Consider the following 18,116-nt stretch of genomic DNA (forward strand, 5'->3'; position numbering starts at 1 on the left):
TCTGCCTTGAGACCCAAGATGTGAGCACCATGATTGAACACTGGCGGCTTCACTTGCATTAATGGAAGAGAGGGAAGCGTCGTCTATCGTTTTAACAGTCTATGGTTTAGGGCTACTAAAGACACTTGACAGCACAAAATACCGACTTCACTGTAAGGAGACCCGCGGTGTATGGACATTTAAATGGCTCATTCTAAGCTAATAAAAATGTAACAGCTCTTTATGTAAGGTCTTTATACACCACCGAAAACATGTATATAATTTTGCATTTCTGTCAATAGATCCTCGGAAATATTACACACTGCACCTTGTTGTGGCGTATCATGTCAAAACATTTGGCAGGTGCAGATGGAGTTTATTATACGCTAGACACTTGCTAGTGTTCGTCATGACACATAGCAACACAGCTAAAAGTATTCGTAAAATGTTGGATCTTTTATTGAAAGTATTCTACTTTTACCTGGTGAGTTAAGACATGCCTTCACACTTAACGTTAAGCATTTATGACTTTTGAGTCTGGAAGACAAGACGCGAACATTTTAAAAAATTATAAATTTAAAAAAAAATTATAATTTTTAAAAAAAAAATTAAAATTAACAAAAAATATAAATGTTAAAAAATATACGCTAGGTGCCAATTAGAAATTACACACTCCATCTTTAATGATAAATAACAATATTTATATGAAGTCTGACCTGCAAAATCATAAATATAGTGTGTATAAATACGTCAATTGAGAAACTCACCGTGCCGTCCAGCGCAGTATTTTCCTCTTTCTTTTGTCCATCACAAAATCACGTTCAATAACAAATGGCACCATTAAATGCAACGCTGTTGGTTTGACATCAATTACTGACGCTAACCACCATCAATGTCACGTGACTATCACGACGCCATGAGTTTAATGCTGCCCTCACGTGCTATTCGAATTATCATAAATACAAGTTTCCCAGGTAAAAAATGCACATGAACGTGCTGATGTTGTGTTTACTACTTGGAAGTTCTGAAATAATTTTGATACCCAAAACAGCTAGATTGTATTGTTTTTTTATTAATTTAGTGCATATTTACATATCGCCTACGAGTAATCATTTCAAGCGTAGGCTATTGTGTGTTTTATACACAGCGAAAACAGCCTGTATTTGATCGAAATTACAGAAATAGCAGACATCTGGACAGCGTCATAATTAAGTGTTTATATATGGTTGCCAGTGCATGTGACACTGACATTTTATTACACAGTAATTGTGGTTTTAATAAGATTTTCCTAATTAAAGCTACACTATGTAACTTTTCCATCCGCTAGATTTTCAGTTCTGAAATGTACAGAATATTCTTATGTATGATGACCTATTAAAAGCTCAAGGGTAATTGGGTTTCTCAGTTCATGACCCATTTAAAATGTAATTTGTTCATCCTAGAGGTCGCCTGTTCAAACTAAAGGTGTAGTTTGATGATGCCAGGTTTGAGCACAGAATCTTGGGACATGTGGTCTTTACCTCACAGCCGGTGGGAAATAATCGGCATATGACTCAGGCAGAAATCATGTTCATGAATGTGATTATTAACGTTACTAGTATGAAGCAGAGCAGGAGCGAATGTTGTGGAGCTGAGCAATTGTTACGCAACACACGGCTCATGAGCAGCGGGACTTTTATTATGAAGGGACACAGTCGCCGGGCCCATTTCCTCTTTTCCAGTCATGAGTATGAGGTAACGCAGCTCTTTTTATCATATTAGATATATTTAAGTGCGTTTAAAACAACACAGTCTCACCCCTACTCGTCAAATGTTGCCGAACGGTCAAGGGACCCTGTCGTCAGCTGTTGACGCACAGGGTACCCCTAAATCGCCATTTTTCGACGTACTGGGTAATCCACTGATTTCAATGAGAAACCTAGGACGTCATAAACAGACGTGTTGGGCATGTGCATGTTATCGTCATGATGGAATTTATTGGGTTATAATTTTTCCATTATGACATGTTGGAGTGTGATTCTCAATTTAATCAGCCAGCACAATTGTATTTACATTTATTTACGCTATGATACACGTTTGAAACAGCAGTCAAACCCCACCCCGCCCTAAACCTACCCATTTGCGTATTATATGATATAAAACACAGGCTGTAACAGACAACAGGCACACTTTATTGAAAAAGTCCAACTATTCCGAGGCCAAACGATTGAATTGTGCGAAGAAAAGACCCAAAAGCAATCACCGTCTCTATCCGCGGCGCGCGGCGCGCGGCCCGCGCCCGTGCGTCACACTGAAGACGCCACAGGTAGACCCCTCGGCGTCACGCGATGGACGAACTGGGAACCCAATTGTTTCAGTGGGAAACCTTTGGCGTCAACATTAGACGGCAATTCTATCGGTATGAAATCGCGCTGAAGAAGTCTCATTCAGAACACATCGCGATGTTTGGCATCAGATCACGTGTGCCACATGTTGGTGAGTAGTCATACATATTATGTCCTAATATTTGATATAAAGTATTTTCTGCTTGTCGTTATCGATCATGTTCAGTCACTGCATTGTATCTGTCATCATCTCCACTGAGGCTTTGCATTTCTTTCCTTTCTAAATAAACACACCTTGATAATAGGGTAATTTAACACTGTCACGTGACGTGCTATAGACCTTTAAACAGTTGTTAATATTTAATGTAGTTCCAACGTGGCATTTGTAGTAGAAGCACAATAAAAAAAAAAACAACAACACTTGCCATGCGTTTACCACAGTATTGGTAGTTTTAATGTGATATTTGTTGTAAATAAACAGTAGCCACAACAATTACCATGCTTTAAATGCATTTTAATTTAAAATCCAAATATTGTTATTTAAATAGTATACTTTATAATGCTATATATTATATATTATGACTTTTTTCTCTCTTTTTTTTTTTTTTTTTTTACCTGAAAAGACCAAAAGAGCCTCTCGGACTCAGTCAACCCATTCTTGTTTGTGGAGAAGTAACGGAGAAAACCGAAAGCTGCAACAGCAAATATTTGTAATGGTATGTATGAGTTGGTTTGAACCCTTTATCAAACATTTTATTTAGCATTTGTTGTTACTTATTCTTACAAATCCTATAGCTCAATCAGTAAGAACATATTCCCAAAGTCTTAATAATTCACAAGATTTAACAAGTTGTCAAATTCGTATGATTCTCGTACATATAGCTCTGAAAAAAATTAAGAGACCACTTAACATGGATTTCTAAATGTTAAGTGGTCTCTTGATTTTTTTTTCCAGAGCTGTATTTGTATATGAAGAGTTCAGATGCAAAAGCCTCAAAAAGCCACTTCGGTCACATGACATCAGATATTCGATTATTTTTTCTTAATCAGATCAGTTGCAATGTTTATAACGTCCCGTTTGCATGTAAATAATTTATGTGATCACAAAATCAAGTGAGTTATCTACATTTTCAAACAAATTCATATGATATAGCTTGCTATTATATACTTTTAATAATGGGAATGCACACATATCTGTGAACTTACTAAATAAATGTATTTAACATTTAATTATGCAACGTTTTTTTACAGCAAGAAACAGTTATGTATGAACTCACAACTTGCATGCAATGTAATACAATTTCCTCTTTCTTTCTGTCTTGCAGGATTACTTGCAGATTACTTTTATTTATTTATTTTTGTTTAAAAGATCTCTACAATATCAAACTCAACAGCTCTTTTAAGAGTCAACCCTCACAAGAGCTTCTAGTGATTCTCAGCGAATCTTGCCGTAATCAGCCCTTCACAGGTAAAGTTGAATATTATCAGTATCAGTATATATACTAAAGTATATACAGTTTTTAGTATATATAATCATCAAATGCTCACCTTAATCTTATGGTAAATTAACTTTATTGTAACTGTCTTAATTTATATGTTTTAAAAACAATAGTATTTGCACAGAGTAAGTGAGACTTTCTTGTTTTACAGAAGAGAAGAAAGACCAGACCTTATATCGAAGCAAGCTAAGAAAATAAGTCATTTGTTTAGGGTGAGGAAGGAAGATGGACATCTTGTGCCCGAAGAAGACAGAAAAGTGCGCAAGTCCATTGGTATGTCTTGTATTGAAGCAATGCTGTAATATGTAGTACAAAATTTGATGTTGATCTCTCAAAGGACTATTCATTTCAACAGTGATCATTCTTTCTACTCTGATAAAATACGTACCATTATTCATGTCTAAATCTTTTAATAACTCCTAAAATAAGCAAATGAGTTTCTGTAACTTGGATTTATTTAAAATGGTAAATATTTGTTTTCCCTTTTTGATACAATTATTATTACACTTTTGGCCTTCAGTTCTTAAAAACTGCACTGTCTGTTTGTCTTAGATAAAAGCAGACAAGTGTGGGAAAAAGCATTTAGTTGTTATAAACTCCATGTATTTCTCCATTGTTTTGTAGACCATGGATGGTTCTGGGTAGCTTTAGAAGATAATGAGTTGGGACATATTAGGAATCAAATAGTAAATGTTCTTTGAATTATGTGTAATATCTGGTTAGTTCTTTGGCTTGAAACAAGGCCTTATACTCCACAGACTAAACACATTGCATTTGTGTTTTAAGATGGATAGCAAGAGAAGGCACAAATTCTACAGGAAAAAGATGTGCTGCCAAGGAGGAATACAAGAGGCAAAAACTCTGAGAACTATACATGGCCATGGGTGCTTCATAAGCATGGTAAGTCTGGTGCCTGGGTACCTATTTCTTAATTCTGTCAATGAAAGTTGTATTGCAGTATTTGAACAATTTTATATTGTAAAGGCTATCACAAGTGATGCTCTTGAAACAAGTAACTAAAGAAATCTAGCATCACTGACAAAGGCTCAGAAGAGACCATGCCTTTCTAAAAGATCTTTTAAAAGATCTACTGTTTAAAAGGTTGCTGTTGATATGGGTAAATTAGTTTTTGTTCAGTACTTGGCTAATATTATGGGCTTAAATATTATACATAATGCTTCAATGTGTATATTATTTTATGTACTGACTGCTGCTTTGTAAATTTAAATCAGGAATTGGCATTTCTGCCCATTTTGAGGTGGAGAGTTTACTGAAGAACATAGGTTAACCTGACTGTACATTAAACTTAATCTGAATTGTGTTTGTTGTTTTACTTTTAGACCAGGACTGGAGAACGCCGGATTATACGACTTCTTCCTCTGGTTGAAATAAGGCTACACAACATCAGTGATCACATCATCTGTACATTGATTATACTGTAGGGTACAAGTGGGCGAACTGTTTAGAAGAAGAAGAACATGATAGAGGGAAAAGACAGAAACCAGTCTAGTTGTAATAATGAATCATTATTTTCCAACACTATATCGAATCTGTTTTCTGTATCATAGTTGACTGGATGGGATTATGTGGCACTCATTTGTGTGGCTTCAGCAGCTGTGAATGGATTAATATGATGTTAATGTGTTTTTTAAAACCCATTTTTATTTATCTTGAATCTTATTTGACTTTATTCTACTTTATTAACTGTATACTGTATCCTCCAATAAAGTGTTGAGTGATAAAGTATGGTGAGTATTGTGTATGGTGTTTGGTACAGTAAATACACATTCAACCAGTTTATTTAGGTTATCTTATTAATTACCAAGAATATTTTACTTGAGAAGTAAACATTTTTTATCTGGTTATATTATATTTGGTACAATGCTCCAAAAAGTTGTATATACTTGCATGCTGTGACAAGTATGTCAGTTTTCAGTGAAATAAAGGGAAGGATTACAAACACTTCAAGCTTAACTGAAGATGATCCATGTTGATCATTCTGGTACATCTACTACTGCAATAAGAATTAAAGCATGCACATTTTCGATGCCAGGTACGTGAAGAGGGTGTAGATGAAATTGTGACAATGTCTCTTGTTATTTTACTTAATGGTGCATTGTCCTATATTTAATAGTAATAATGAAGTGTAAATAATATAAATAGTTTTTGTTTACTCTGGAAAGTGGATAATGGCAAGTTGTTGCAGGTTCATCCATTATATTTATTAGTGTTTATCCATAAAAGAAAAGAAAACTTAATAATTATTATTTTAAAACATTTCTTTCAAATATTTCTGTATTTCATCAGATGGTCTTACAATATCAAAACCTGTACACAAGCATGACGTTAGAATAGAAAAGACAAAATACTCTGATATTTAAATGTGACTCAAAGTTTGTTGTCCGTGATGAGGAGAATAGATCTGTGTATGTTGTACTGCCCTTACACCTCCAGGGACCCAGTAGTGGCCCCTGGAAGAGCAAAAAAAAAAGCATATTTCAAATGGCTTTAACTCAAAGTCTGGTTAGCGTATCACAGAGAAAATTGGCAGGACAACTGCATATGCAATGTTTACTAAATAATGTTGGCCACAGTTTTCAGACATATATGGAAAGCTGCCATAAAGGTTTATTTAAAAGTGCTCACAGTAAAATATACAATTTCAGCTTGGCCCTCATATATGTCATAAAGGTTTACACAATGAACATATTTTAATATCCAGTTGTCCATTAAATATGTAATTTACTTAACATTTATTGTTTCATTATGAAACCTTTTAAACTACATTACCCATATATCTGTCATTGTATCAATGCAATGGGAAACATGGCGCTGTAGTTCATAGAAGTGTGCTGAAATGCTTAGGGTTAGGGTTGGGTTCTCAGTAAAGGAGTCATTTCTCACAACATAGCGACACTTTGTAGTTAGCTTAACGTATAACTGACGTAATAATAACACCAAAACATACTTTGTAAAATGAAACGCCGTTTTATATGGTTAAAACAGATAGTCCAATCACAGCGCGTTCTGCGATAAAGTCACAGCCAATGACAACCCAGCTGAACAGAGGCGTCACACTTCCTTGTCCATTTATGGTAAATTATATCACATCTCATCCGGTTCAACTGAAGGGGTAGATTCCTTAAATATTTAATATTTAGGCTGCTAAATATTTATTTATTCTAATTAAATAATAAAACTCACATTTTAAAACGAAAGTCTTCTTTGTGTGGTTAAACTGATGCATAATAAATATATTTGAAAGAGAAACCTTTTTCTATGCAATGGTCTACAAGCATAAACTTCTTTAAGCCATCCTTTACAATCTGAACTCTTGGAATTAAAACAAATATAACAAAAGCACAATGAATGCACACAATTTTGTAAGCATATTCCAATATTTAATGTCAAACAGTTTAAATACAAATGTAGTGCCCATATATATATATATATATATATATATATATATATATATATATATATATATATATATATATATATATATATATATATATATATATATATATATATATATATATATATATATATATAGGCAAAAAAAGAACATTTTACATTCTAAACTTTAATACTATATATTTGCGATTATTGTTCACTTTTATTGTAACTAAATTAAATGCCAATTAAAATAGTTGATGATTATTGTAAATGTTAACCATTTTCAGTAAGAAAATACTTCTATAAAGTACATTCATGTTACAGTTACATTAACAAGGTAGTGATATAATGATAGTGAAATAATGATAGAGGTAGTTATGGTGGACATGTACTTTAGTGACCATTGTAATAAAAGTTTTAATGAATAATTATTGATTTCAAAAGGTATTAACTCTCACTATCTTCATTTGTTCAAACAAACAACAAATGCAGAAATATACATTGGACTATGGCATCATGAAGTCAATGCATGACTAGAACTAGTGGATGGCAATAGATATGTCCTTCACTAAAACTCCTGATGATAAAGGCATAGGCAGACATCAAGAACAGTTTATGAATATTGGTTCTGCATATATCAAAGAGATCATAAGACTCTACAGACTCCACGTGAAGACTTTGAGACACTGTGACAGAGCAAAGGGTGCACTTCACTGGACATGTCCCATGTATGCCCAAACAACAACACCCAAAAACACTTATGAAGTGGACACCACCAGGAGGACGCACGAGACAGGGAAAACCAAGGAAGATATGAGACAGATGTTTCACGAAGACCTCAATGCCGGTGTTCCATGAGAAGATGTGAAAACGTGGCCACAGATCGAATATGTTGGAGGACACATGTTGCCCAATGTGCCCAGGACAGGACATGATGATGATGTTGTCAGTTTATACATAACTGTAGGATTTATTTCTGTAAAAAACGTTGCATAATTAAATGTTAAATACATTTATTTAGTAAGTTCACAGATATGTGTGCATTCCCATTATTAAAAGTATATAATAGCAAGCTATATCATATGAATTTGTTTGAAAATGTAGATAACTCACTTGATTTTGTGATCACATAAATTATTTACATGCAAACGGGACGTTATAAACATTGCAACTGATCTGATTAAGAAAAAATAATCGAATATCTGATGTCATGTGACCGAAGTGGCTTTTTGAGGCTTTTGCATCTGAACTCTTCATATACAAATACAGCTCTGGAAAAAAAAATCAAGAGACCACTTAACATTTAGAAATCCATGTTAAGTGGTCTCTTAATTTTTTTCAGAGCTATATGTACGAGAATCATACGAATTTGACAACTTGTTAAATCTTGTGAATTATTAAGACTTTGGGAATATGTTCTTACTGATTGAGCTATAGGATTTGTAAGAATAAGTAACAACAAATGCTAAATAAAATGTTTGATAAAGGGTTCAAACCAACTCATACATACCATTACAAATATTTGCTGTTGCAGCTTTCGGTTTTCTCCGTTACTTCTCCACAAACAAGAATGGGTTGACTGAGTCCGAGAGGCTCTTTTGGTCTTTTCAGGTAAAAAAAAAAAAAAATAGAAAGAGAGAAAAAAGTCATAATATATAATATATAGCATTATAAAGTATACTATTTAAATAACAATATTTGGATTTTACATTAAAATGCATTTAAAGCATGGTAATTGTTGTGGCTACTGTTTATTTACAACAAATATCACATTAAAACTACCAATACTGTGGTAAACGCATGGCAAGTGTTGTTTTATTTTATTTTATTGTGCTTCTACTACAAATGCCACGTTGGAACTACACTAGTAATTATTATTAAATATTAACAACTGTTTAAAGGTCTATAGCACGTCACGTGACAGTGTTAAATTACCCTATTATCAAGGTGTGTTTATTTAGAAAGGAAAGAAATGCAAAGCCTCAGTGGAGATGATGACAGATACAATGCAGTGACTGAACATGATCGATAACGACAAGCAGAAAATACTTTATATCAAATATTAGGACATAATATGTATGACTACTCACCAACATGTGGCACACGTGATCTGATGCCAAACATCGCGATGTGTTCTGAATGAGACTTCTTCAGCGCGATTTCATACCGATAGAATTGCCGTCTAATGTTGACGCCAAAGGTTTCCCACTGAAACAATTGGGTTCCCAGTTCGTCCATCGCGTGACGCCGAGGGGTCTACCTGTGGCGTCTTCAGTGTGACGCACGGGCGCGGGCCGCGCGCCGCGCGCCGCGGATAGAGACGGTGATTGCTTTTGGGTCTTTTCTTCGCACAATTCAATCGTTTGGCCTCGGAATAGTTGGACTTTTTCAATAAAGTGTGCCTGTTGTCTGTTACAGCCTGTGTTTTATATCATATAATACGCAAATGGGTAGGTTTAGGGCGGGGTGGGGTTTGACTACTGTTTCAAACGTGTATCATAGCGTAAATAAATGTAAATACAATTGTGCTGGCTGATTAAATTGAGAATCACACTCCAACATGTCATAATGGAAAAATTATAACCCAATAAATTCCATCATGACGATAACATGCACATGCCCAACACGTCTGTTTATGACGTCCTAGGTTTCTCATTGAAATCAGTGGATTACCCAGTACGTCGAAAAATGGCGATTTAGGGGTACCCTGTGCGTCAACAGCTGACGTCAGGGTCCCTTGACCGTTCGGCAACATTTGACGAGTAGGGGTGAGACTGTGTTGTTTAAAATGATGTGATGATGTTACTATGTGTGTTCGCTTAGCGGCTGCTGTGACCCCTGTTCACACTGCAGTGTGAGTAAAGCATTTCTGCAGCCAATCAAGGGTTTTCGGAAACCAAGGGCACCGCAGATATGACGCCCTTGACAGGCGACTCCCTTGGACGTCCCGGCTCCTTGGTTAAAATAGCAATTTATTCACAATTGACAAATTGTTGGAAATATTTGGGATATTTTAAGAACACAACTGGACAACATGTATAACACTGGCCTTGGTGGTTTTTGCATATATTACTGCAAAGATACTACAAAGTGCACCTTTAATAGAAAATAATAAACCTGCATCCTCCGTGATTCCTGTTCATTCTGACAACAAAGCACTTGAATGCAACAAACTCGTAATCATGACTTCAGAAATGGGATTTAGCACAGTTCCGGGCATGTGAAGGCAGCATAAGTTGGTATTTCTTTCCTTTCAATGTCAAAATGTGAATTGTAAAATTTTCGGTGAAGAATAAGTTTAAAATGCTATATATGAAAATGTTAACAAAAACAAATGGGTGGGGGGGGGGCTTTTTAACTTTTTTCCATTGTGCATAATTTCCAATGAAACTGTAATTTTGTCAAATTATGCAAATATAATATTGTATCTATGCTATCTAAGCAATTCCCCATAGCAAGACAAAGGGCATTTTAGTCCAAAAATGTTTAAAATGTATTTCCACCACGTTTATGACTTTCATTAAAAAATCACCAAAAATGACAGAATTCTTCTGTGATGCGTGTATGAGTATCAAAAGTATGTTTTAAGAAAATGTATTTCATAGTCCCTGTCAAAAGTGTCCATATTTGGAAAAAAAAAATCACCCACATATTCATATTTACTGTAAATGTAATCCCCCACAACAACCCCATATTGGTCTTCATTCCCTGAAGTATATTCCATGTATCTCGAAACAAATCATTCTGCCCAGGTGTATTTCAAGTTCTGCTGCCAGGGGTCGTATTGATGTCATTTCCTTTGATGATGTAAATCCACCTCGCTGAACCTTTGTTAGCAAACAGCTGTGATCAAACACAATGCTAATCAAGCGCTCATGACAGAGGAAGTGTCATAAGTGCCCTGAGTATCACAGCACACGGTCGTGTCTCGCTGCGACTTTTCCACCCGCTGCTTTGGTTCCCTGACTGAAGCGTCCTCTCCCGCAGAGCAGAGAGGCCTGACGTGGCTTACACGTCCTCTCCGTTTCTTTTCTTTCTCCCTACCCTTGAGCCTGGGGAAAGTAATTTTCATGCTCTGCTGTCTCAATCCAACCCTACTTCACTCCGCTGTCACTGAGCAAGCAGAGCTCCTCCAGCAGGGTCAGGGAGAAGAACATTGCAGTTGGTGCCAATTTCTACAGGGAATCTGTAATGATATTATACAGAATAATTAAATGCCACAATTAAAATGAAGCATCTGTTAAAAAAAATCTAGTTTAAAAACGTTCTTAATATAAAGTATATCCATGTATTCATTTGAAAAATGTTTATACCATAAGAGACTTTGTTCACAAAAACAAAATATAACAAAAATGAATAATAAAAATGTGTCAATCAAAAGTTTGGGAATGTAAGATCTACACCCGGTTACACATATAAGGCTTAAAGGTACAATATGTAAGATTGTTAAATTAAAATATCCATTAACCACTAGAACAATGTTATATATTGTTAACCTGTGCATTATCCCAAACATTTGGGATTATACACGACTGAGACTGCCCTGCTCTCGGTTACTTAAGAACGGAGATGGGCAAAAGCCACTTCCAAATCCTCAGTACTCATCTTGCTGGATCTGTCTGCTGCTTTTGACACAGTTAACCACCAGATCCTCCGGTCAACTCTTAAGAAGATGGGCATCTCAGGAGCTGGTCTTACCTCTCTGGTAGGTCCTACAGGGTGTCATAGAGAGGTGAAGTGTCTAAGTCACATCATCTAGCTACTGGGGTTCCCCAGGGCTCAGTGCTTGGGCCACTTCCCTTCTCCATCTACATGTCATCATTAGGCTCTGTCATTCAGAAACACGGCTTCTCCTATCAATACTATGGAGCGATTATTATTAAGATGAAGGCAACACTTGCCTCATAAGCAGCTGGACTTTTATTATGACATAGCCATTTCCGTATTTCCGTTCATGAGTGTAAGGTAACACAGCTCTGTTTATCACATTAGATACACAAGTTTGTTGAAGGTGTGCACCTTTAATATAACTCGGACTGTATTCGTCTTAAAGAAGAATGTCATATACACCTAGGATGACTTGAGGGTGGGTAAATCATTGGCTAATTTTCATTTTTGTGTGAACTCTCCCTTTTATTCCTGTGGGGGGTCAAATTGACCTACAAGGGGAGGATTTGTTACTGGTCCACTCCGATCAACACTTAATAAAAAAATGACCTAAAGGAAGGATGAAGGTTAAATATCCTAATTGAGGCCTAATTAATCTAAGCCCCGCCTATGAAACAAAGCCTTAGTGTTTTAAAAATACGACATGTATGCTTACCAAGGCTGCATTTATGTGATAAAAAATACATCTGTTACCTTTTTTTTTATTTTTGAAGAGAAGAGCTGAGTTCAGATAAGCTCTGTATACCTGAACTATGGTTCACTGGAGACTGGGATATGCTCTTGTTACCCATATCTCACCTCTTAATGTGCTGAGCTCAGTACTCAGAAACAGATGGGTAAAAGACTGCAACCTGTTCTCCCACTGCAGGGGAACCTTGACGATTTTATGACAACACTAAATGAGAAAAAGGGCCTTGGACTCAATATAAACCCTCAGGTCAGGTTGGTGTTAAGCAGAGGCAGTGGGACATGACAAATCAGATCTCTGTTTTTCCTGGTATGTGTATCAAGTTATTCAAGTCATGAAAGGAGTTTTACAGCTAGAAAACCCATCAAGGATTGATGCAGATGCTAATTCAGCTAAAGGCCGCTTGAATAATCTAGCATCGAGTTTTAATGTCAAAAAGATCATTGAGATAATTCCCGACTTAGCAGCAAAATACCAAGATCAGCCAGTTTTTGCAGTCTCTCCCCTCCATCGGTTCAATTTATCCTGCAACAGTTGTTGTCCTACAGCATTTAACTGAGATGGGCTCGTTTGGGCTGTTTTGAAAAATGAATGTCTGCTGGGAGAAATCATTCCCGCAATAACGCGAGCTAAACACTGTCACAACCCTGTGAGCCGTTCTTTCTGAATGCATCTGAGAAGCTTGATGTGTTTTCATCAGCAATATTTTTTCATTTGCAAAATTTCAACAACCCAGTCATCATTCTGTCTGATGATGTAGCGAGCATGATGCATTTTGACATGAGCAAGACGAGAACTTGTCTTTGTTTTTCGAACTGCTGTTCGGCCCATTTCATCACAGGCCATTTCAACCTCTCAAGGAAAGCGAAATTGTGTTTTCCACTGTGCAAATCAAACGAATAAGCTCTTTCTCTCGTATGCCAGTCGAAACATGGATTTGAGTGACAGAGATCGCAGAGGATAAGGTTTCAGACCGCAAATTTTCGGGTAAAAACACTTTGAAAATCTGGCTTAGCACTGAAGCATGAAGAACTGGCTTTAGAGATGCTTTTACTTTTCATGGAAAGTTTGAGTCTCACAAAAGACTAAGGACAAAGGTCTTCAGCCTTGCAAGGACTAAACTTTCAGTTAAATGATTAAGGTAAAATGTAGTAAAGTGCTGTTCAGGAATAATGGGTTTAGATTTGTTTTTTGTTTTTTCAAAGTTATATCTCCTCCTGATAATAGTGCAATGATAATCACGCCATAGAGGTAAACCTTTGTGAACAAGTGCAATGGATGAGGCTAATTTACTTAGAAAGAAGGCATATTTGCATTGAAAATAATACTAAAAAATGCTTTGAAAAACCCAACGCAAAACTGTTTGGTGAATTCATGTTTGTTTTGCATAAGATGACAGATTATAGCTCCCGGTAACAGTGTTATCTGAGCCAGATGTTAGCACTCTCTCCATCACCGGTGCTCTGCAGGAAGAGCATGTGCCTGTCTGCCTTTCTTGGGCAAGAGAAGAAGCAATCAAGATGTTCCCTTAGTTGTAGCTTCCTACAGTTCCGTTGATACCGTTCTAATCAAGGCAAAACGTTCTCATGGCAGTTTTTCAGTTTAATAAAATGGCCTGTCAGTAATCAAGAACAAACTGATTAAAATGAATCCAAAATTTACATTTACAAGCATGCATTTAGCATTTAATTTTTGACTTGCAGTGAGTGAGTGAGTGAGTGAGTGAGTGAGTGAGTGAGTGAGTGAGTGAGTGAGTGAGTGAGTGAGTGAGTGAGTGAGTGAGTGAGTGAGTGAGTGAGTGAGTGAGTGAGTGAGTGAGTGAGTGAGTGAGTGAGTGAGTGAGTGAGTGAGTGGGTGGGTGAGTGAGTGAGTGAGTGAGTGAGTGGGCGGGTGGGTGAATGCATATAGTTTACATTTTGTTTCAATGGTCCATTTTAGACATACTGAATATAACTTTGCAAGAACAATTGTCAAATAATTCTCATTAGAAAATGTGTAGACTGTTAGGTTGGGGTTAGATGTTAGGGTTAGGTTTAGTAGAGTAAATTGACTTGTTACTTATAATCAGTAGAATGTATGCTGTGGAGCATTTAAATAAAGTGTTAGCAGATTTTAAGCAGACAGTCTAATACTCTAATGAGAGTTAGTTGACATGTAGTGGCAAAGTTAATTAGCCTATAGTCATTAGAATGTCTAAAGCAGACCATGGATTTTTTTTTAACCAAATATAAAAAAAATAAAAAAATAATAATGTGATGAATTATTTAAGCATCAACAAAGTTTGTTGTGGATATATAAATATATATCCTTACTGCTTAAAGGTGCAGTAAAGGTGTAGTATTTTTGCAGTAAAATATCCAAAAACCACCATGCCAGTGTTATATATTTTGTTCAGCTGAGTTCTTACAATATCTCAAATGTTTCAAACTATTTTTTAATTGTGAATAAATAGCTATTTTAAACAAGGAGCCGGGACGTCTGAGGGAGTCGCCTGTCAATAACGTCATATCTGTGTTACTCTCGGTTTCAGGTTTTATTCTGCAGAAGCGCTTTACTCTTAGCAATGTGAACAAGGGTCACAGCAGCTGCTGCGCGAACACAGAGTAACGTCACAACATCATTTTAAACACACTTAAATGTATCTAATATGATAAACAGAGGTGCGTTACCCGGGGGGGAAAAATGACCGGCGACTGTCCCGTCATAATAAAAGTCCCGCTGCTCGCATGCTGTGTGTTGCTCAACAATTGCTCCAGCGGCCTTGCTCAGCTCCACAAAACTCAGTCCTGCTCTGCTTCACACTACAGTAACGTTAATAATCACACCCAATAACATGATTTCTGCCATAATCCTGATTCCTTTCCTCTGGCTGTGAGGTGAAATCCACATGTCCAAAGATTCTGAGCTCAAACTTGGCATCATCAAACTACATCTTTGTTTTGAATAGGCGACCTCTAGCGGACGGACAAATTACATTTTAAAGGGGTCATGAACTGAGAAATCCAATTATCCTTGAGCTTTTGAGAGGTCATCATATATAAAAATATTCTGTAAATTTCAGAACTGAAAACTTCCTAATTAGTCTAAAAACAGCTTTTATTGTAACTAAGCCCAGAGAACGACTCATTGTGTAATGTTCCCGTATAATAGATGGTGAACTTCATCATTGCAACTTTGTCCCCACCCACTGATGTGTTAGTAAGATGACGAGGACAGGACTATGACACATTCGTTAGTGTACAGAAATCGAGATGTAATGATGAAATCACAGAATTCATGAGCTCGACATGTCTGTGATCGACTACAATGATTATCACTGCAACCTTGCCTTGCCAATGCCACAATCGAAATAATGGCATAGATATAAATATAATGCTATAATCAACACTTTTGTTCACGATTATTTAACCTTGAGAGCTTTAACAGTATAAACAAGCTTAGCGTTTTTGAGAGAGTTCCAAGTGTAATAATTAGCTATTTCATATGCAAATATGTCAGCCAATCACAGCAGACACAGCCCTTCAAACAGAGCCTTCAAATCAAAGGCTAAAATCAGGGTAGGAAAAAAAAGCCTTTTATTTCTAAATTATGACAATTTGTAAAAATCATGCTAACATTAGGCTATAAGTGCACCATAGGAAATGTAAAACGATGTTGTTCAAGACTCCTTTAAATTATAGTTATTTTAAATTGTAATAATTTGTCATAATATTACTGTTCTGCTGTACTGATTTTACTGTTTTGGTCAAATTGTGTGCATAAGAGACTTATTTTAAACACATTCAAATATATTACCAACAAAATGCATCAAGTGCTTCTTTGTATTTGCGTGAACAATCTGTACATAGACAAACTGACACAGTTGCCCATTTCACCAAACTGGCTGTGCAGTTTCTGTCTGAAATGCCCAGTCACCACTCTTAATCTGCAGATTTATATATTTGGCACAAGTTTTTCTTTCTAAAACCTTTCCATGGTCTCTCCATTGACCTTTGCACGGCAGACACCATCATTAGTGGCAGGCCTGTCCTCACCCAGACGCCGCTCGGCCACACGGAGAGCCTCGCTGCCTCAGGTGCTAATGACATCACGGCTCTGCTGTCCAGTGAAAGGTCACGAATGATACGCATTTCACTGCAGTTCTTTCAGAGAATTCCTGGCCAACCACATTCTCACACCATACTCCCAGTTTTATTGCACGCATTACTAAAAGCCCATGGAAGAACTTTCAGAATACTCTTGCCGGAAATGTAAAATGACTGAATAAACAGAAAACGACAAGATTGTTCAGTATTTGTCATATACTTGTTTGATTTAAATTATGATGGGCTTAAGGAAGGCTGTATGGCTTTGTCGTTTAAGTAAAATCAAGTAAATATATCATACCGAATATAATTAGATACACACAGGTAATCCTGAGTGCATGACTGAGAGTCTGACCCAGTTCTTAGAGAGCATGAGCCACACAGTGTGCCGCCAGATGATCATGACTCCTTGGAGAAAGGATGAAAGAGAAAGGGACTGTTTACAAATCAGGCCAATCTTCAAGGATGATAAGTTAGGCAAGTTGGTCAGGTGAATATGAAATAAATCAGGACAGACTTTGCTTCATTTGATTTGTTTAATGGTTTTCAAACTCAAACTTTTATATTCTTTCATCTCTGATATTGTTTAAATGAATATTTGAATTGTCAATAGGCTTTGTCGTTTTGACAGTTTTAATACTGAATGGAAGTTTTTTTTTCCTCTCTCTTTTTTTTGCTGTCAAAATTAGCGTTTTACATGTTAAAAATATTTGACCATTTTTCAATCATCCTTTGGCTATATGATCATGCTCTTAATCATGCAAATTATTTTAAACCATTCAAGCCTGACAAGACAAACGAGAACATGCTGTCTGTGAATGTCCTGTCTATGTGACGCACGCACCAAAATACACGTGATAGTATCGCACGCACACACACAGTGTGCAACAAGTATCACAGCAGCCTCTGAGCGAACGAGTAACTTCATAACATAATTTTAAACACACTTAAATGTATATGTGGCCACCGGCGAGGGACCGTGAGATCAGGCCGGTGGCGAGTGGTAATGGGCGCCAGCTGCGCACCACACCGGTCTCGTCTCACGGAGGAGTGACGGGAGCATAAAAGGAGGAGCGAATGCAGTGGAAGAGGAGAGAAAAGGGGCCTTTTGCACAAAACTAGGATAAGGGATTAAGCCGGGATATCTTGGTGATCCTGGCTCAATTTATCCACTAATATAGTTATTTTTCGTTATCGTTCTTGGTGTGAGTGTGCCTTCAGGGTACGTTTACACGACAGTGGTGTACTAAAATTTGCATACAGATGACAAGATCACCAAGATATCCCAGCTTAATCCCTGGCGCTCATTAACACTCATCACCCGCTCGCTCTCACGGTCCCTCACCTCGCTGCTTGCCACAGTATCTGATATGATAAACAAAGCTGCGTTACCTCATACTCATGACCAGAAATGTGGAAATGTGTCGACTGTGTCCCGTCATAAAAGTCCCGCTGCTCATGAGCCGTGTGTTGCGCT

General features: G+C 36.7%; 2 long non-coding RNA genes across 2 annotated transcripts; one reads left to right on the top strand and one right to left on the bottom strand.

Annotated features, from left to right (window-relative positions):
* The first annotated feature begins 2,344 nt into the window (after window positions 1–2,344).
* On the top strand, window positions 2,345–5,517 carry LOC137041859 (uncharacterized). Its single transcript, XR_010898162.1, has 6 exons — window positions 2,345–2,454; window positions 2,927–3,019; window positions 3,629–3,771; window positions 3,954–4,075; window positions 4,589–4,702; window positions 5,143–5,517. It is a non-coding gene; the product is annotated as an uncharacterized lncRNA (long non-coding RNA).
* Window positions 5,518–7,405: 1,888 nt separating this feature from the next.
* On the bottom strand, window positions 7,406–9,398 carry LOC137041787 (uncharacterized). Its single transcript, XR_010898148.1, has 3 exons — window positions 9,289–9,398; window positions 8,709–8,801; window positions 7,406–8,174 (listed from the first exon to the last, which is right to left on the bottom strand). It is a non-coding gene; the product is annotated as an uncharacterized lncRNA (long non-coding RNA).
* Window positions 9,399–18,116: the final 8,718 nt, after the last annotated feature.

Source organism: Pseudorasbora parva, chromosome 15, assembly GCF_024679245.1.
Source record: "Pseudorasbora parva isolate DD20220531a chromosome 15, ASM2467924v1, whole genome shotgun sequence".
NCBI lineage: Eukaryota > Metazoa > Chordata > Actinopteri > Cypriniformes > Gobionidae > Pseudorasbora > Pseudorasbora parva.